Here is a 21,632-nt window from a genome sequence, read left to right as displayed (position 1 = left end):
TAATTTCCCAGGCTAGACCAGAATTTGCAATCCTCTTGACTCAGCCTCCCAGAATGCTGGGATTACAGGTGGGTACCACTACACCTGACTAATAAACAACTCTTTTTAAGGTTGTACTAAACTCTGCTCAGGAGCCTTCTGCAGGGTCATGCAGCACAGTGTTGGGTAATTGTGTGCTTTCAAGCAACACAGTGCTTCTTCAATTGCCATCTATTTTGCCAGTTCTCACTGCTGAGCTACCATAACTTGAGGTAGGTTCAAGTGGGCAGTCAAGATCCTTGTTTTCATATGGTTATACATGAATGCACACACCTGCTTGTGGACACCAAATGTACACACAAACATGAATATATATGCACGCACACTCAGCTAAGAAGGCCCAGAAGACCACTTGCTACCACTGACATCCGAATGTGATTCTACCTCAGACTCTACACTTGTTGTCCCCCTCCCTGGATATCCCATCCTCCAGTGCACTGCAAGCTGCCTCTGCTCTACTATTAAATATACCTGTCTCAGAGATCTGTCTTGATTTTACCCAGACAATCCCTGGCCTTTTAGTCTGCATTATTTTCTTTCATGTTGCCTACACTGCCTCACATTATAGCCAGACAGGCTTCATTTGAATATAGTGCAGAGAAAAATTGGAAGGCAATAGGACTGCAGAAAAGCAGACAGACCATCCTAGAGGCAAGCGATGGTGGCTGAATTAGGGAAATGACAAATGGATGAAGAAACAAGTAGGGTAGCACTTGAGTGACTGAGGCAGGAGGTTTGCCCTGAGTTCAAGACCAACCTGGGATACATAGTGAGTTCAAGGCCAGCCTGAAGTAAGCAGCAAGACCCTGTCTCAAAAAGAAAGAAAGAAAGAAAGAAAGAAAGAAAGAAAGAAAGAAAGAAAGAAAGAAAGAAAGAAAAAGAAAAGAAAAAGAAAAAGAAAAAGAAAAAGAAAAAATAGCTAGGACTAGGAAGGGTAAATTATTAAGCTTGGGAAATGGTTGGATGTGAAGTGAATGAGGCAAGATTTTTAGGGACATACAGGGTTCTGATTTGAATATCTGAGGGCTATTCAATTAAGGTAGAAAGAAAGGCAAAAGAACAGCAAGTGGGAGAGAAAATAATGGAGCCCTGTGAGTAAACAGCTTAAACTATATTGCAGTGGGCAACTGGGACAGCGTAGAAGGAATGGAGCAATACACTTATGAAGCAAATGTCATTCAATTCTGACCTACATTACTAATACTTATTTTCTGTGTCAGTCAGCTTTTCATTACTGTAAACAAAACAAAATAAACAAGCAACAACAAAAACTCTGAGACAGTCAAGTTACAAAGAGGAATGGTTTATTTTGACTCACAGTTTAGGAGATTTCAGTCTAAGTTCAGTTGGCCTGATGCTTTTGTGCCTGTAAGGAGGCAGCACATCATGGCAGGAGCCTGTGGCAGAGGAAGCTCTCTGTCTCCTTGGCAGGAACAAAAATGACAGAGGACAAGACCTGGGTCCTACAACCCTCTTCGAGGTTCTATGAAGCCCTACCTTTCTATGAAGCATCCTACTAGGCCCCACCTCTTAAAGTTCCCCCACCACGCAGTAGTTCCAAAGGCTGGGGACCAAATCTTTAACATGTAGACATTTTGAAAACTTTCCAGATCCATACTGTAGCAGCTGTCATGAAAAAGCCATGTTAGCTTGGGTGTTGAGAGAACTCATTGTGAGAACTTCACATAGAGCCTCTGGGGTGTGTGATAGGATGTGGTGGAGGCTTCTGAATACCAGAAGAAATGTGTGTCATGCCCAACTAGATCCTTTCTGATTGGACTCTCCTTGGCTTGGGAAGGATCTGGTTTCCCCACTTTCCTGTGTCTGCAAAGCTTTCCAAGGTGGCAGACATCCACATGGCTAAAACAATGATGGTGATCAGCAGATCCAGCCTCTGGGAAAGGCAGCAGGTGTCTTTCTTAGTTTTCTTCAATTCTCTTTAGTAATCAGAGCTTCCCCCTTTTCCTGCTCCTGTTCCTGTGGCAGTAGGTAAGGTGAGATAGCTGATGTCAGGTCATGCTGAAGGTGCTGGCTTTGACCACAGTGTTTTCTTTTATTATGTACTTAAACCAGAGGTCAGGAAACTGCCCTCCAGACCCCTACCGGCCCGGGAACTGAGCAGAGGGGGTGAGATGTGTGGGTGGGAAGTCAGTTTGACGGTTGACCCACAGATCTGAGTGCTGCCCAGCTGTGAGCACCTTCCTGATCACAATCTCCAGGAAGCCTCTCCTGCCACGAGAGGACCTTCTTTAGATGCATCAGCTCCTGATCACCCACTCCGTCCCACCCCATAGACAAGGCCACTGTATGTATTTGCTCTGGATTTTAGGGGCATCCCAATACTGCCTCCACTCTGGCTTCCCCACCAGAAATCCACCTCACCCTAAGAGGCTGCAGGTACAACAGCCTCTGTGTTTTGTAGGAAACCTGCCTGCTCCTTTACCCCCTTTCTGTAGCAGAGGTGGAATTTCAGTTTTGCTGCTTCCGAGTTGAGTGGTCAAGTTTTGCCTTCGGAGTCTCAGTTTCTCTTCTGTGAAGCAGGGCACCTTCGCTGTGACTGCGGGGTGGTGTGCCCTGAACAGGTCTCCCCTCAGAGCCCACGGCACAGTTCACCATGATGCCTGCTTACATGGGGCCTTCCTCCCTTCCAGGCTGACTGTACCATAGTCTACTCAGCCTCGAAGCAGAGTTCTTGGCTGGCCCCATTTTGGAGCTGCAGCTTGAGATTTGGAATCAGAAAGCTTGGCTTTGACTCATGACTGAATCTTGCCTGAATCTGTTTTTATGTCTTTGAAATAAGATTTTGATCTGCGATCTCTTTTTCCTGGGTTGCTGTGAGTAGAATAAAGGCAGTGAATGAGAGGGTCATCAGCCTCTAAGCAAAGACCATCAGGAACATGGTTATAGTCAAACAAAACTGACTATTTTTTAGCTTTAGCTTTAGTTTTCTTTTTTCATAGAAATTCTTTGTAACAGTTTGTCAAGAATGAATTTTTATGCATTGGGTTTTGTGTTAGGTGGTGTTGGGAGAAGTCTAAAGAATAAAACATCTATACTGTGTAGGTTGCTGTCAAGTAGCAAGACAATTCCGTGGTTGTGCATCTTGATTTTGTGTAGGAGATGAGCAGAACAGAACAAAGCAGAGCTGTACTTTGTAAGCGAGGGGCAGATGTCCCTGCTAAGCAGGAAAGGGGCATTTTGTGAAGCTTTTGTAGTTCACAGAGTGTTTTTATCTGTCTGTGTGTAGACATGATTTGAGAATGACTTCATGTGTTATAAGGGAATGATTTTATTTTATGCTGCCTTTCTGTGGCATGGTCAGGGGACTACACCATGATCTGCTTTGAGACCACTGACAACAACTTTCTCTTTGTCAGCAGTGTCCTTTGTGATTCTCATGGTTTGCCATTCATACTTTTCATCCTATACTGTCCTGTGTTTCCACTCATACTGTTTTATCCTTGCTCATCAGGAGCTCTGTGAAAATCTGAAGACATTTGGGATTTATTTTCAAGAAACCCAAATACACATACCCATAGTGTCTGCAGGATATAGCAGGGAGTTCATAGGTCCCTACAGCCAGGAACTGCCAGGTAGAAGGGCATCACGTCTGTCTACATAGGAGCATCTGCACCTGCCTGGTGCATGGCTCTGCACAAGGTGTAGCTACTGTAAAGGAAGACTTAGAACACAGGACAGCAAAGACCTGCTGGTTCATCACAGCAGTGAGGACATGTGTGGCTACAGCAGCTCTCTTAAACATTCACTGCTCTGATTCTGCCCTGGCCCTTCCACACCCAGGCTGGTGTACTCCTTCCACCAGCATGTCCTCGCTCTTCAGAAATCGAGTTTCCTTGGGCCGGGGATTTAGCTCAGTGGTTCCACCGCCTGCCTCTCAAGCTGAGGACCCAAGTTCAATCCCCAGTACCAAAAAAAAAAAAAAGAAATCGAGTTTCCTGTGGTGGCACCATGTGTTCATTCTCACTCTTTGGCCTCCAGGGACTGGGCCATTCCTAGTCCAGGCTCATTTTCTGCCCTTGCTTTGACTCACTGGGATGGGCCTAGAGCAGGACCCGGCAGGGGTAACCAGGAAGAGGGAGACTCGTTCAAAGAGAACAGGCTCACTGCCAAGATTAGGAGAGGGCTTAGGATATTAGATTCACCTCAACAGAAAGATAAGGACTGGAAACACACACTACCTGACACAAAGTCATTGCAAAGTACTGACCAGTAATACAAAACAAGTACAATCAATATTCATAAAGACCATGAAGATACTGGTCACATGACATAAGCAAAAGGAGACATCAAAGCAATGAAGTAGAAACACTAAAATGAGCAATACAATCATTGGTATAATAGATATAATATGACTACCAGGGTGGATTTAGCTGAAGAAAATACTGGGAAACTGGGATGGTAACATAAAGGACAGTTTTTGGCTTGGGAACCTTGGAAAGATAAAAGTTGAGACTTGAAGTGGGAGTTACAGAGTATTAATGACAAAAGGACAAAGCTTTCTGACCCCAATTGCATTGCACAGATTGTACTCCTGGTTTCTATGCCTCTAAACCAACTCATTGACACAGACACAGCCAAAGAGGAATGAAAGAAACAGATGGCAGCTTACTATGACTGATACCGAGATGACTACTGACATGGACTTAATGTCAAAGTTCACTGACAAGTTATGGCCCATCTGATGCTTGGATTTCAACTAATCAGATCACCTAAACCCCTTTAGAAGTTTTAAAAATAAAGACATCTAGGGTAGGTTAGAAATATAGGGAGTTCATCAACAGATAAATGAAGAAAATAGGATGTATACACAATGGAGAGTTATTCAGCCACAAAAAATGAAATGGTATCATTTGCAGAACAGTGGATGGAACTGGAGGCCATGATGTAAAGTGAGATAAAACCAGACACAGAAAAAGGAGTATTGCAGGTTTTCTCTCACAAATGCAACAAAGACGAGGGAGGGAGAGCCGTGAAAGTAGAAGAGGGACCTCAGGGAAGGGGAAGGGGACTGAGGGGAGTTGGGAAAGAACATAGAAGGTGGCAAGGAGGGTAGATATGATTAAAGCAGGATATTTGCATGTATGGAAATGTCAGTTAAATTCTTTATTATTACAATTAATATATATTAATAATTATTTTTCAAAGGAAACTCAAGGAGTTGGGCACAAATACTCTAGTTCTTAAATTTATGTCACTTTTGGTCTGTACTTTTTTTTTTTTTTTTTTTGGTACCAGGGATTGAACTTGGGACCTTGCACTTACAAGGCAGGCACTGTAACCACTGAGCTAAATCCCTGGCCCAATTTATGTCACTTTTAATTCTTATGTTTAACTGACTTCATTTAATAGCCAAGCTTTGGTTCCACTGGAGATGAGGGTGATCCCCTCACCTGGAAAGGAAAGTTGTGAAAGTCTCAGAAGAGCTCCCAAGGACCTGAGTTATCTTGCCAGGGTCCCTCTGTGCTCCTTTATGATCAACAGCAAGCTCAGCTACTGAAGGAGTGGACTAATTGTGTCTGTAATTGAGTTGCTTGAAATCCCACACTGTACATTGAGATAAAGAGTCTCCTTCCGTGTAGCCAGGCGTGTGTGACAGCATATGCTTGTGCACACGCACTTGTGTTTAGTATTTCTGAGTATGAACCTATGTGGTTTCCACTTTAGATCATACAAGCACTCCTGTGACTGCAAATGAAAAGAGGTTCAGACTCTAGAGTCATTTAAGAGACAGGTGCCACATAGTGATCTAAGTAGGGTTACTTAGTGTAAAGACTTATTAAATTATGACTGAAAGTAACTGCGAGACAGCTTACTACTCTTCACACCTTAGTGGAAAAGGTGTAGTTGAATTAATTTGATAGCTAAGTTCACCAGTTTTCTCGGCCAGAGAGGCTCTGCAGCCACAGGCAAAGAGGAATGAACCCTTCAGAGCAGGGCTGGGCCATCGAGCTGAAACTGGTGTCCGTGGTGTGTGTGTGTGCAGTGAGTGGTGTGAGGCACAGATACAGCGCAAGGCCCAAGGAGTAAAAGCAGAGCCCTTGAGGGAAATGCTTCTGCTATTCCGGAGGGAGGGAAAGAATGGGTCAGCTCTGTCGTCTTCTGGCCACTACTGAGAACTGCAGTGAGCCCGGAGATGGAGCCACCACACACATCCCCACTCTGTTTGCTCATATTATTACTTCCTGGAAGCTACTGTGGGTGAGGCCCTGAAACAGGACCTAGGGAGAAAAAGAATATAAGTTGATTAGGAGATCACAATCTAATAGGGAAAGCAAGCAAACACGTATTTATATTTACACACTTTCTATTATGATTAAAAAACAAACAGGATGCGGGAGATAATAATATGGAGAATACCCAAAGATTGTGCAAAAGACATTGCCTCCCTGGGAAGAGAAAGAGACCTAAAGTGCAGAAGCCCACGAAGAACATTCCATGTGAAGGAAAAGCATTGTAAATGTTACAAGTAGCAAAGACCTTAGCATTTGAAAGACTGAATCCAGATCTGGATCTCTTGAACCTTTCAGGGGCCGAGCATCTTGCAGAAAGTGACTCTGTCCTCTCTATTCTATGTCCTCCAGTTCCCTCTCTCTCCTCTCGAGTTTCTGTATCTGGGCTCCAGTTCTGGACATCAGTTTTGGTTTCAGTGTTTCAGGATCTGCTCTCTGGACTTGTCTCAGGCCCTTGACCTAAACTTATGTTGAACTGTGACAGTACTTTGGTCCCTGTCCTGACAATCTGGACTCTGATCATCTGTTTTTGGGTTTATTCTCTAAGATCTGGGGTGGAGGTTGGGGATCAGAGGACTGAGTCCTTCTGCTCTGGTCTCTAAAATTAAACCTCATGGACAAAGATTTCAGGACTTTTGTTTCAGTTCTGGTCACCAAGATGAACTTTAAGCTGCACTTGACATTGCAGAATCTGACCTCTGGATACTCAAGACGCTATGTTGCAAATCTTGAACCATAAATCAAAACTTTTAGAGCTTTGCTCCAGATCAGATGGCTCTAGGGTGTGGTGACTGGTGCTTCATTTGAAGCTATTCTTTGCTGAAGTTGCTGTTCTAAACTGTGGAGTAAGATTTGGCCAAAGTCTTCATTCCAGGCCAGAAACATTGGTAGCCAGTCTTGAGTCTTAGAAGGGGTGAAAAGATGCTTGCGAGTACAGGGAGGTAGGGCTGCCAAAGCACATCCTTTAGGAACTACCTTTAGGAACTACCTTGGGTCTTCGCAGAGATTTGTACTAGGAGTATCAAATGCTTATCTCGAGAAGAGACTCTGATGTCTGGAGCCAACTCAGATACAAACAATAATGTAGGTAGGGAGTATCAGTCACTGGGGTATGAGGCGAGAACATGTGGCTCACTGTCACCAGGATGTATCTTTTCCACTGCCTGAAACATGATGAAATCGTGACGAACATTTCTTAATGAATAAATGAATAATAAGTCATGAGGGTAAAATTAGAAAGATTAAAGAGAGGGAGAAGGAACAGATATATTCCTCTGTGTGCTGCTTACTTTATGGGTAATATCTCATTTGATTCTCACAACATCTGTGGGTGCACAGTATATCGTAGTTTATCACCAGCATATCACCTGAGCATTCCCAGGTCCATAATTCACTAGAAGGACACACCACTGGAGTTGCATATGGCCTTACTCCCAGCTATGATTTATTATAATGAAAGGATAGAAAACAAACATTTAAAAAAGTAAAAACAAAAAGACAGCTGGGGTGGAGTTTGGAGGAAACCAGGGGCAAACTGTCAAGGGTCCTATCTTGATAGAGTCACATAGGAGTGAATCATTAAATTTTTAAAAGCTTTATTACAGCAGTATCATCTACCTCACAAGTAGTCCCCATCACTTTGAAAACACTCACCATGGCATTCTTGCCACTTCCTGAAGCAGTTCTGGAAGTCTTTTTTTTGTAAGTTTCTTTAGTTGTACTCTTATGGTTGCCTCTGTGTCAACTGGTTCAAAATATTTACCTTTCATGGTCATTTTTACTTTAGGAAAGAGTCAGAAGGCAAATGGTACAAGATCTGATGAATAAGGTGGATGAGAACACACTATAATATATTTATTATCCCACCTTGCTAATGGATGGCACTTGCCAGCAGCATTCTCTGTATTTTGGGCCACACCTCATAGAGATTCTCATGAAGAAGACTTCCAGAACTTCTTCAGAAAGTGACAAAAATGAGAAATGTGTTCAAAACAAGGGGTTTTTTTTGGGGGGGGGGTAATGGTAATGTATCATTTCCAGTAATAATTTTTAAATGTAAACACTCACCATATGTTACAATCACCTTTCTATGGTGCACCAGGGAAGTTCATTACAGACTGAGTGTCCAAGATTTGTACTGAGTCCAGTCACATAAGCCTAGTATGTCTAACACACACCAAAATTACAGACTTCCAGGTGGAAAACAGATGTTTAGCCTAAATCATATTTTTCCTCAACAATTTAGATAAGGCGAACAATTCTTAACCAATTATAAGAATGGTTGGGAACTGTTGAGATACTCACCTTTCCAGACTTTTTTCAGAGGCCAATCTTGGAAGTAAGCCTTACCAGAGAATAGTTTCAGGCCTGCCATCTGGATTCTTTCCTGCTCAGTAGTTTGCGTGGCACTCATTGTCTGGACTCTGAACCCAGTGCCTTCTCAATTGGGCACCCTCAGTGATATCAACCACCCACTAAGTACCTTCAAGGGACATTTTGGGAAATCAAAGAAGCCAAGCTGGGATCTACCCTTAGGTCAGCAGGGGGTTTTCAGGAAGATTAATTTGGGAAAGATAAGGATTTGCAGGTTTGAAAAACCCAACAGGGTTAGCCAGGAGAACTGCTAGGAATCTGCATGTTTGTTATTGGATGTCTCCTGTGATAGGGGTATAGGATCATATGCAAGCAACTCACACATTGGATAGCATTTAATTTTCCAGGCACCCTGTGGAGTGAGGGTAAATATCCTTAAAGTTCCTCCCTATGAATAGGACCTGCCAGACTCCAAAGCTGCTATGTGACCTTGAGCCCAGGTAAAATTCCCTGTGCTGTGGGTTCAACTCCTGACACCTGTTTATTTGTACCTTAAGCAGAGGTTACTGGTCCCTATTAGTTCCCAGACTCCTCTCTTCACATTTCTTTTCTTCCAGAAAACATGTGCTACCTCCTTCCTGGGGTCTCCCACTCCTCTATGTCCTTTTGTGTCTTTATTTCTTCAAGATGACAAACTCTTTTCCTTCTTCTACCTCAACACATGCTGCCTGTCTGTTGCTCCCTTCCTTCTTTCCCCTGGCTTCTTTTCTTTGCTATAGGACACACTTCCTTCAGAGTGGCTGATGCTTTGTGAATATTTCTTGTTCCCCTACCAGGTTTAAGATTTTGTGGACTGGCTCCCATTCTATCATCAAATTTCAAACCGCGATGGGAGAAGATGAAGATTCATAAGTACTTGGTGTTCTGGACAAACCAAACCCTGTGGTTAAGGAATTGCATTTCTACCACAGTGAAACATAAGATATAATAAGAGAATGTTCAGCCAAATACAACCAATGTCTGATACTGAAATAAAGATACAAGCTCCAGAAGAGGACAGCAAATCCAAGAATCTAAAACACACACACTTAAAACAATTAGAGAAAATTGAAGAAAGTGTCAGGATTTCCATTCAGGGATCCAAAACTTGGAAGAGTAAGATATTCAGGACTGTTAGCTAAAAATCAAAGAAGTAGCAGCTTCTATGGAATATGAGGAGATGTGTGAAAAAGTCCAATAAAAAAATAGAGATCATTTTGATGTCCAGGCTAAGAACCCAGAAGGAAGTTGAGTGTTTTTCCAGAGGCAACTGGGCATTCACATTGGAAATAGAAGTAAAACCAATTATTTTCCAACATGGTTGATGTGGGCAAGAGGGCAGATGAGCTGAAGAGTCATATGAAGTGATGCAGACTGCAGACTGAAAAAGTCCCAATCAAAAGGGCAGATGTACACTTTGTGGAGACAGGAAATGAAATCCATGCACTGTGTCCATACAAAGCAGTGGAGCATCTTGAGTCATTACCTGTCAGGGAGATCATGAGTTACAGTAAATGGTAGGAAGTTCTAAACCCAGTGATCTGATGAGCTATGATGAGGAGCTGAAGATCTGCAGAAAGATTTCAAGGTATTGAAGAAAGGATGGAAATAACTATTTCCTCTTCTCAGAGACAGATTCTACCCCTGGGACTAAAGGCTCAGGATTATCTGACAGTTTGGGGAACTGAGAGTTCATCATTACCAAGGAGTCTGCAGGTCTCCAACAAAGAATATAGGAAAGAAAAATTCAACTCTAGCTTCTAGAAGTGCATCTCCATGTGCCCTACATTCCAGTGGAGCTTGGGAGGATGCATTTCTTCCTGGTCTCTACGCATAGGGACCTGTTTTTCCTGGGACAGGATACCCTCACCTTCTTCCGCTCAGCTTGTAGGCTGGGAAGCACCTCTAGTTTGCCTTTCAGAAAGAGAAATGGCATTTGTTTCAGTGCTCTGTAGCTGATTTAAAGAAGGCTCTCAGTCAGTTTAGGCTGCTTTAACAACACCTCAGACTGGGTGACTTAAACAACAGATTATTTTTCTTTCACAGTTTTGCGGGTCAGAAGTCCAAGACAAAGGCACTGGCAGGTCTGATTTGTAGATGCTTATTTTTTTAGTATCATTATATGGCAAAAAAAAATACAAGAGAGAAAGATACAAGGGAGAGAGATAAAGATGAATTTAAGAGAGGGGCTCTTGGCTATCATGGCTTTCCTCACCATGGCCCACCCTGTGTAATCCAGAGTGTACTTTCATCTTTACTTGACCCAAGCTTGCTCTGCAGAGCCAGTTTCTCTCTCACTCTTCACTTTTACTTTTGAAATAAACTTTGTCACTGCTTAACAGAGAGAGAGAGAGAGAGAGAGAGACTCTTAAAAGGGCACTAATCCCATTTAAGAAGGCTCCACCCTCGTGACCTAATTAGGTCCCTAAAGCTCCACCTACAAATAACATCAGACTGGAGGATTTAGGCTTCAACAAATTAATGTGTAGGGCACACAAACATTCAATCCATAGCATTGGCTAAGCCTTTTGACCCCTCTATAATCATGCCTGAATATCCAGCAAAGAACACTGTGCAACAATAACATCAAGAAAGCATCCTCTGCTGCTAGTTACTTGAGTGGCTAGAGTTTCTTCACAGTGACAACTGTAGCTTCTCTCTCAATTGTATGGGCTTAACATTTCCTTTGTCATTGTAAAGGCTAACCTGAGTTTTGCTGTGAAGTGCACTTTGGCATTCTGTCGGTGTCCTAACACAAAAAGTGCATCCCACTGGGCAGAAAAACAAGTATCTTGCATATTACTAAGGAACACTCAAAACCAAACAACTTTCCCCTGTCCAAAGAGTACCCAGATATATTCTTGTGCAGGCATTCACTAAAGAGTTCAGTTTAGATCGGTTATAATCTGGAGATTTCTCTGTAAGAATCAACTTTAATTGAAATTTTAATTTTGAAGGAATAATAAATAAAAATTAAAATCATTACTTTGAATAGTAAGCAAAGTTGTCAAGCAAAGAAGTTTTGATGTTAGATATTAAGGTTTTAACTTTATTATTCAACTATGTATGTATGTATACACCATAGTTGGGGTGGGGGAGGTAACAGGAATCAAATTCAGGACCTTTGGCTTCCTAGGCAGGCGTAGGGCCACTGAGCTAAATCCCCAGCCCCTACACCATACTTCTAATGTGAATTTTTGTCTGGAATACAATGCAAAACCATTTCATTTTGTATTTTGCAATTTTTTTTTTACTCTTTTCAAGTTGCACTATTGAGAGTTCCCTTATTCAAACTGAAATTATTAAATAAAACTATTTCTATGTTTATTTACAATGTAGCAGTACAAACTAATATTTCAAATTGTACATTTAAAATGTATTGTCTTTAATATATGAAACATATTTTCAAAAAGTAAAATCTTTGCAACTTTATGACCATTAGTAAGTTGGGGTAATGAACAGCGTTTTGGTTTGTGTAGTAAATTCCCCAGAACCCCCTATTTTTAAAAATAATAAATAAGCATCAGGAAAACCTTCAGTATTCCTCAGCAACATCCACAGACTGGACAGTGCCAATACCGATGCGCGCACTTCACAACAGTGGAAGCTGTCTGGGGATGAAACGTCACTGGAGGCACTGAACTGAGAACCTGCCCGCTGAAACTCAGGCCAGCTCTGGAGACAGCACTGGGATCCGCCTGAGATCCTCCTGGGTGTGCTGGGTGCGAGTCCTCGGCTCGCGTCCACCTGCTCTGCCAAGCGCAGGTCCATAAGGAGGGGAGAATCCCTGGGTTACCAAGGGCTCAGAGAAAGACTGGGAAATCTGACTTTCTCTCCGCTCTGGGCATCCTCCGGAATCACTGCCATTCGGCGAGAACCCGCTGCCGTCTCTGACATGCAAGCACCTGGAATTTAAACCTCATCCGCGGCAGAATTTAAAATTCAGCTGTGGTCTTTGTTCACTCCTGGGGCCTACTTCCTAAGGATATTTACTGAAGAATGAAATAGCGTCCCCTGCTTTAGAACTTCTGGCACGATGAAGCAGGGCTGGGACGGTGCTGTCTACCCCACGCGGCATCCTACTGTTAAGCGGTCGGACCCCTCCTCATGTTGCTCCGGCTCGGCTCAAACCCCAGCCGGCCCTCGCAGAAAGGTCAGTGTCACAGGTGACCAGTGTTGGGCTCTGGGGTCCTTTCTCCTGAGGACCCTGAGCCCTGTTTTTCCGGAGTCAGTCACAGTCGTGTGAGCAGCTGGAACGGGCGCGCGCTCCGCGCACTGAGCAAATGCAAGCAAACCTGCGCTCACTCCTTATGTTTATTTTTGCACCTGACGGAAGAAACCTTTTTTTTTTTTTTTTTTTTTTTTTTTTTTTTATAACAGTTCCAAGAGGGAAGAGGTAACTCTTGCAGGCAGCACCTTGGGCTCGGCTCGCTCTTCCTTGCGTACACCTACCTCTCTCCACCTGGCCCGCGGTCCTCATCAGCCTCCAGGCGGGAAAACCATTTGGCTCTAGCACTCGGCCCTGAGATCACGGCCCCCCACGCCTCGGAGACAAAGGGTTATGAGGTGACCTGCAGGGTCGCTCGGACTCTGCCGCCAGATTTCGCTGGTAAAGTGGGGTGGGGTGGGGTGCAGCCCAGTGGCGCCTCTCTGCGGTGAAAGCGCCCTCTGAGCCTCTTCTCCCCTACTAGTTCTGATCTCCTTGCAGACTAACACGTGTGGTTTGGACCCGTTTTCTCTCCCCAGGGAAAAACATTGCCTAGCTCCGCCTCCCATCCTCCCTTCTCCTCCACACGGCCCCAAGATCCTCCTGAGGGGTCCGGGCGGGTGGCCAGGTGCGCGGTGCAGCAGCGTGAGCGGAGACGGGCGCCCCCTGGCGCTGATAACAAAGAAGCTGCTGTCCCGGGAAAGCCCTGCTTGAAGTGGAAGAAAAAGAGACAGAATCTCCAGCAAGACCCTCCTGTGACACCACAATCTTAGTTCATTAAAATCACGCATCAAATTTCATACTTCCAGGGACCTGCCCAGTGACCGAGGATCATCTCCAGTCAGAAATGAAGAAATGAAAACTGGCTGTTCTTTGGTACTCAGATTTTCTCCTTGGCGTGTATTTGTAAGGAGATATTAATGAGCTTGAGAGCTGTTCGATTTTATTTGCTAATATTTAAAGTTCTTTTCAGGTATCCTCATCAGGAGTCTTAGTCTGTATTTCTCCCCTTCCTAACTTTTTGGATAATATGCTTACTTTACAAGAGGTGGGGTATGTCTCTCCTCTCTCCACTTTTTCTTACTCCAGACTATACGTGACGCTGGTATTATCTTTTTTTAAAGGTTACAGGAGTGACAGGACTCCTTGTCACACAGTGTTGTAGACTGGAGCCAGCCTTGAAGCAAGATCCACCGGCCCTCCCCATCCAAATTTCTCCTAAATTAGTGGAGAAATAAATATCTGACTGAAGATTTGTGGGCAAAGATTCACAACTCCCAATTCAACCAACACTTCTTCAAATTTATCATTAGAAATTTATCATTAGAAAATCCAGCCAGTTTTTTTTTTTTTTTTTTTGTACTGGGGATCGAACTCGGGACCTTGCACTTGCAAGACTGGCATTGGAACCACTGAGCTAAGTCCCCGGCCCACCAGCCAGTTATTTTTAATTTTTAAAAATTTGTTTCCCTGAAAGACTGTCAGTATGTTCTCTGTGGATCTGAGTCTTTTTTAAATTGCCATGTTTTGTTTTGTTTTTTTTTGTTGGTACCAGGGATCGAACTCGGGTCCTTGTGCTTGCACAGCAGGTGGCAAAACCACTGAGCTAAATCCACAGCCCTTTAATTTGCCACGTGACTACTTAACTTGACAAAATTGAAATCCTTGGGGGTGTGCCTGCCTGTTGTTTCCAACGCCTGTACCTTGCAGGGACTCGAGTTATCCCTCCACGTCCACAGAGAAATTAGTTCTTCCCAGTGTATTCTGAATTTGTCTGAGGAGCACTTCTGACTTTTGTGATGGGGCTCCTCTCTTTCTTGTTCACCTGAAGCACTCAATAGCTATGAGCTGGGAATGGTCCTGTGTTCCAGGCGAGTTAGATATGAGGTGTGACAAAGCATATGATGTGTTTACATTTTTAAAAATACTACAGTAAAAGACATATTATCATTAATCCTTTCGAAAACCCCTCACTCCAAACACACTTAGCACATTGCTTTTGCTATTTTCTGAAGCCATTTTGAAGTTCTTTTTTGTGATCAACTTTAGTTGCTTGCTCTGTCCTGACTGCCTCAGTGTCCTGAGTTGACTCAAAATGTTTATCTTTGGTGGTCATTGTGACTTTGGAGAGCCAGAATTTGCAGAGAATAAGGTGGGTGAGGACACACCGTCGTGTGTTTACCAGCCTGGACTCCCTGGGAAGCAGCATTCATGGTATTTTTGATCACACTTCCTAAAGACTGTCTCAGAAGAGAACTTCTAGAACTGCTTTGGAAAGTGGCACAGATGATGTGTTCAGTGCTGTTTGAAGCAAGGAGGAGGATTCTGAGCAGAATTAATGGCGATATGTTTTTACTCTAATAAAATTTTGAAATTTAAATTCGCTCCTTGTACTTTAGCATAATAGTTAAATCATGAGAACTTTTTTCTTCTAATCACCCATTTTTGCTTTCTAGATTGTCACTGTTGCTAATTTGGAGATTCCTATAAAGAAAAGAGAAAGGATGAAAACACTTTCATTTTGCTTGGAGAAGTCTTTCTGCCGTATTGATGTGTCCTTGTCATCTACAAAGTGATAAAATGTAAATATTTATATGTGATAAAGCAGAAGTTTTACTTTTTAAAATTATTTTGTAAATTAGGGTTGATTCTTTAACTTTTAAATTGAGAAAATACCCCAGATAACCCTGCTTGTTCTGAAAACAGTAAACTAAATCTGTATATATTATCTACAGTAGAAAAGTGATTGTAGATCATTTCTGGTAAAACAATTTACTGTCATTTCTTCCAATTTCTACACCAAAATAGACTCTGAAGTTCTGTATAAAAACATCTTTAGACATTAGGTTTCAATTCTGATATGTAAGCAGTTTGAAGCCATTGACCTTATTCCTACATCAGCTGGATACACTGAAAATCAGTTTCTGTGGTAGTGTAAGAAGATTGATAAAAGTTGCCTAGGGTATTTATTCTTAAGAATCGTTTTTGTAAAGCTACTTGTGTGTCTATGTGTCCATATGTGATAGTTGCATATGAAATCCACATTAAAACTCAGTGCACAGAATACTATGTTAGCACATGTGTTGCTCCATGGTAAAAGACAAGGATCAAAGGCACAGTTTTTAAAGTGAGTCTGTGTGTAAATGTATGGGCTGACAGGGGTCTGAAAAGGGACAGGGAAAGGGGAGGGGAGAGGGTGAAGGAGATGAAAAGAAAACGAGGAAGAGGGAGGAGAGAGACAGACTGACTTACTGACTGTATTTTAACACTCTGGAGGAGTCCAGGTCCTGTATCCTCCCTGATGACATGCACTGCTGTCTTAAAGAAGTTTTGACACAGGAGTGCAGGAATGTCCCTTTCAAAAGAGTTATGCTTTTTGTTCAGGGTCCAAGTAGTAATTTATTTCAGGACTATGTATAATTACATCTTGATTCCTTTCAGTATTGAAGTGACTCTTGGGGGAAGTCAGTTATTATATGGCCCCATGCCATGTGGCTGCGTGAGACACAGACTTGTGAATCAGGTGAGGAGTAAGAGTTAAGATCCACTTGTTGTGTAACTCTAGATTGACCAGTGCTCCTATATAAATCTCCTCCAACACCATCCGGGTCTAGACATGGGGCTGCATGTGTGGAGGGAATTCGGACTGTAGAGTTGTGTAGAACAGAGTTAGTTTATAGTTTATAATTTATAATTTATGATTGGATTGGATAGTCTTGTGCTCATATCTGGGAACATGGAAGTCTGGTTCTTGACCATGATGAGGGTAGTGGAATCACTAATCATCTACGTTGTTTAAAGTTTGAAATTGCTTGGTCTCCTTCAGAGTCTGATGAAATTATTGATGAAGTTCATTATCATATTTAGCTATACATAACTTTTCTTGTCTCTATTATTAAATTTTCAGGGAGCTTCCCACAAACCAAAGTTCCAGTACAAGTCTTGAGATCCAACCAAGACAAGAAGTGTTAGTTTGGCAACAGGCCTGACCTTGGTACTGGTCTGCACACTCTTGCTCACCCTGCCCCTCGTCCTTCGCTCAGCATGCCCTGTGGCATTTTGTCCTTTCAGTGATCTGATCCTATGAAATCTCTATAAAAATAGGTCCCTTCCTGCCCAGCTAATTGGAGGTCTACAGCTCCATACTGCTTCTTGAGATATTCAGATATAAAATCTTCACACTAGTATCTGATTATAATCATTTAGGGAGATATAACATGCAAATTATGGATATTTGTGTTAAAGCCGGAATCAGAAGCCCCAGGGCAGAGTTTGGGAGCTTGTGTTGGTAGTACTCTGACTAGAGGTTCTGATTATTAGCCAGGTTTGGGAACCATTGACCTCAGTCTTGGAGCGCCTCTGTTACCCTCAATTTCATCAAGGGCCTTCCACAGCAAGAGCTTCCCGAATTTGTTGGGGAAGTAGTCTACCTCACATGGGTAAAAAAGTATGATATAAATGAATTGAAACCAAACAAAATGTTGGGTTGAGGACTAAGTACGTATTTGTCTTAAACTTTTTTTTATTAATTATATTGGTACATTTAAGGTACACAATATAATGACATTCATCATTGGAAATTTGCACCTTTACACAATCCATCTTGGTTCTTATTTTTTGCTCATTCTTGTTAAGCCATAAATGTTTTCAAATGTTGCCATCAGCTTCCAGATGTATTATTGCAAATATTGCCCAAACTAATAGAAAAGAACTGCTGTTATTAAACAATGGTTTTATTAGTACTACCTTGTGAATGGGAAATTTTGTGTCACAGGAACAGCAGTGTGTACATTCACAGCCATTGGCTTGGTCATTTTCTTGCTGCCATGGCATAATACCTGACACTGCAACTTAAAAGAGGACAGATTCATTTTGGCTCACAGTTAAGCATCAGTCCATGGTTGGCAGGTTCAAACTCAGAAACAACATAGTAGAAGAGCCTGCCACTGAAAAAAAGCTGGCACCAGGAAGCAGAGAGCAAAGAGGAATACTGAAGGAAGATAGACCTTTCCAGGGCACAGCCCCAGGAACCTGCTCACCCACACCCTACCTCCTAAGAGGACATTCATCACATTTGGTACAGCACCCCTAATCCAGTCACTTCCAAGAGCCCTATGTATGAACACGAGTGATTTAGGGGACATTCTAGAGCTAAACCACAACCGCGATGGAATTGTCTTATGTTTGCAATGTCAATAATGGCCCAGGAATGGTTCAGGTGTTTTTTCCCCACCATGGCAGTGAATCATGTTTTCAGGAACATTAGTACCACACTGCCAATGGGCCAGACATCTCTAAAGTGACTCATTTTTCAAAAGTACATTTAATTTTGTTTCAAGTTTAAGTGTTACCATCATGAGAGACTTGGTTCTTTATGTTTATTTCCTGTTTTCTATTAGATAGTGAATGAAGAAATAGAACAATCTGATCAAAGTGCCAAGTACCATGACAGTGCCTCACCTTGATAAAGATCCTGGATTTGAGACATGCCTACAGAATGCTTGGGTCAAGCCCTACCTATGCTACCATTTATTGTGGGACCGTGAAGGAGTCTGTATCCTCTTTATGTCTTTCTTTCATCATCTGTAAAATGGAAATAACAGTACCTTATGTTGTTATGGGATTAAAGGAGTTAAAAATGTGAACTTCTTTAAAGTGATGGTAGTTAGTAATGGCATGATAATATTTTGGTTATTATAATTACTTTTATGACTGAGTATTAACTGTTATAATAATTACTGTGCAGCCTCGTCTACCACCAAACACATCTTTGTTTTCTCCTGCTCCCTCCCTAAACCACTCTTTTTTTAAAATTAATTTTATTGGTACATTTTAGGTATACAATACAATTACATTCATCATTGGAAATTTACACTTTTCATAATCTCACTTGGTCTTATTTACTTGGCATTCCCCTGCCCTCCCTTCAACGTCTCCACCCTTCCCTATTTACAAAGACTTTGTTTCTGTGTTTTCCTTTTCTCATATTTTTTCTTTTCCCTTCTTTCCTTTCCCCTACCCCTCCCATTTCCCCCACTTTGCCCCTTTTCTTCCTATTTCACATTATGTATTATACCTTTTACTCCTTATTTACACTTTCACTTTCTCACACTAGAGAAACTATTCAGTATTTAAACATGTGTCCTATTTGACTTAAGAGTATTGCCGCAATGTGCATCCACTTAGCTATAAATGTCTCTAATTTCTCATTTTTTGTGACTGAGTAGTACTCCATTTTATAAAAACAGCACATTATCTTTATCCAGTTTCCAGTTGATGGGCAATTGGGCTGCTTCCAAGTTTGAGCTATTACAAATTGTGCTACTATAAATGTGGATGTGCATATATAGCTGTGGTATGATTCTTTTAATTCTTTGGGGAAGATACCCAGCAGGGGAATACCTGGGTCAAATGGGACCTCTGGTCCTAGTTCTTTGAGGTATCTCCATACTTATTTCCACAGTGATTGCACCAGTCTACACTCCCACCAGCAGTGGAGAAGGGTTGCTCTTTCCCCACAGCCATGACAGCATTTGTTATTGGTTGATTTTGTGATAGCAGCCATTCTTTCTAGAGTGAGGTGGAATCTTAGTGTTGTTTTCATTTGCATTTTTCAAATAACCAGTGATATTGAACTTTTTTTATGTGTTTATTTGCTATTTCTACTTCTTTGTCTGAGAAATGTCTGTTCATTTCAGACGTGCATTTTTGAATTGGGATTTTAAATATGGGAGGTCTGATTTTTTTCAAGTTCTTTATAGATTCTAGATAGTAGACCTTTGTCTGAGGGACAGCAGGTGAAACTTTTTTCCCACATTGTGGGTTGTCTCTTCACATTGTTGGTGATTTCCCTGGCTGTGAAGCTTTTTAATAGGAAGTGATCCCACTTGTTAATTGTTTGTGGTAGTTCACAGGAAACTGAGGTTTTGCTCATAAAATCTTTTCCTACACCAATATCTTCAAGAGTTCTACCTAGCCTCTGTTCCAGGTGGTTCAGTGTCTCTGTTTTAATATTTAGATCTTTAATCCATTTTGATTTCAGTTTAGTGCATGGTGAGAGATATAGGTCTAGTTGTAATCTTTGACAAGCTGAAACCCAGTTTTACCAGCAACATTTATAAAAGATGCTATCTTTCCTCTAGTGAGAGTGTTTGGCTGCCTTGTCAAAGATGAGGTGCCTAAGTGTGTCTGGAGTTGTTTCTGCATCTGTTCCACTGGTCCTCAGGCCTGTTTCTTTGCCAGTACCATGCTGTTTTATCACAGTAGCTTTGTAGTATAGTTTCAAGTTGGGAAATTGATACCCCCTGCCATGTATCTGTTGCCTAGAATTGCTTTTGCTATTCTAGGTCTCTTCTTGTTTCAAATGAATTTTTGGATTGTTTTCTCGAGGTCTGTCAAGTATGCCACTGGAATTTCAATTGGGATTGCATTGAATCTATGTAGCAGTTTTGGAAGTATAACCATTTTCAATATGTTGATTCTTCCTACCCAAGAGCAGGGTATGTCTTTCCATTTTCTGATATCATCTTCAATCTCTGTTTCCAGAGTGCTATTGCTTTCAGAGAAGAGGTCTTTGATTTCTTTCATTAGGTTGATTCCTAGGTATTCAGTTTTTTGGGTGCTATTGTGAAAGGAATTGTCTGCCCTATTTCTCTCTCAGTAAGTCTGCTGTTGTTGTAGAGGAAAGCTATTGGTTTTTGTGTGTTGACCTTGAATCCAGCTACTTTACTGAATTTGGTTATTAAGTCTAGAAGACTTTTGGTGGAGTTCTTGGGGTCTTCTACATAGAGTGTCATGTCATCTGCAAATAATGACAATTTGACTTCTTCATTTCCTATCTTTATTCCTTTTATTTCTTTCTCTTGTCTAATTGCTGTGGCTAATGTTTCTGAAACTATATTGAACAGGAGTGCTGATAGTGGACATCTTTGTTTTGTTCCTGATTTTACTGTGAAGGATTTCAGTTTTTGACCATTTAGTATGACATTGGCTGTTGGTTTTGCATAGATGGGTTTTATCAGATTGAGGTAGAGACTGTCTATTCCGGTTTTTTGTAGGGTTTTTATCATAAATGGATGTTGAATTTTGTCAAATGCTTTTTCTGCATCTATGGAGACAATCATATGGTTTTTGTCCTTGGCTCTATTGATATAGTATATTACAATGATTGATTTGCATATGTTGAACCATTCCTGCATCCCTGGGATGAATCCCACTTAGTCAGGGTGTATGATCTTCTTGATGATTTTCTGCATTCTATTTGCCAGTATTTAGTAAGAATTTTTGCATCTATGTACATTAGTGAGATTGGCCTATCATTCTCTTTTTTGGTTGAGTCTTTCTCTGGTTTGGGGATCCAGGTGATGCTTGCTTCCAGGAATTAATTCGGGAGAATTGCTTCCCTTTCAATTGCATTGAAGAGTTTACAGTAGTGGCAGTAGTTCCTCTCTAAATGTCATGTAGAATTCAGTGGTGAAGCCATCAGGACCTGGACATTTCTACTTGGTAAGTTTTTAATTATGTTTTCAATTTCATCAGTTGATATTGGGTTTTTTAGAATGTTTAGGTCTTCTTCGTTCAACTCTGGTAATTTATACATGCCTAGGAATCTGTCCATTTCTTCTGTGTTTTCCATCTTATTGGTGTATAGGTTTTGGAAGTAGGTATGGATGATTCTCTGGATTTCTGCTGGGTCCATTGTAATTTCACCCTTTTTATTCCTAATTGCATGGATTTGGGCCTTTTCTTTCCTTTTCCTGATAAGGTTGACTAAGGGTTTGTCA

This window comes from Heterocephalus glaber, unplaced genomic scaffold, assembly GCF_053883595.1.
Source record: "Heterocephalus glaber isolate CG9 unplaced genomic scaffold, H.glaber_assembly_v1.0 deba00001497, whole genome shotgun sequence".
NCBI lineage: Eukaryota > Metazoa > Chordata > Mammalia > Rodentia > Bathyergidae > Heterocephalus > Heterocephalus glaber.
The sequence above is the reverse complement of the archived record's forward strand: the minus strand, read 5'-3'. Positions refer to the sequence as shown.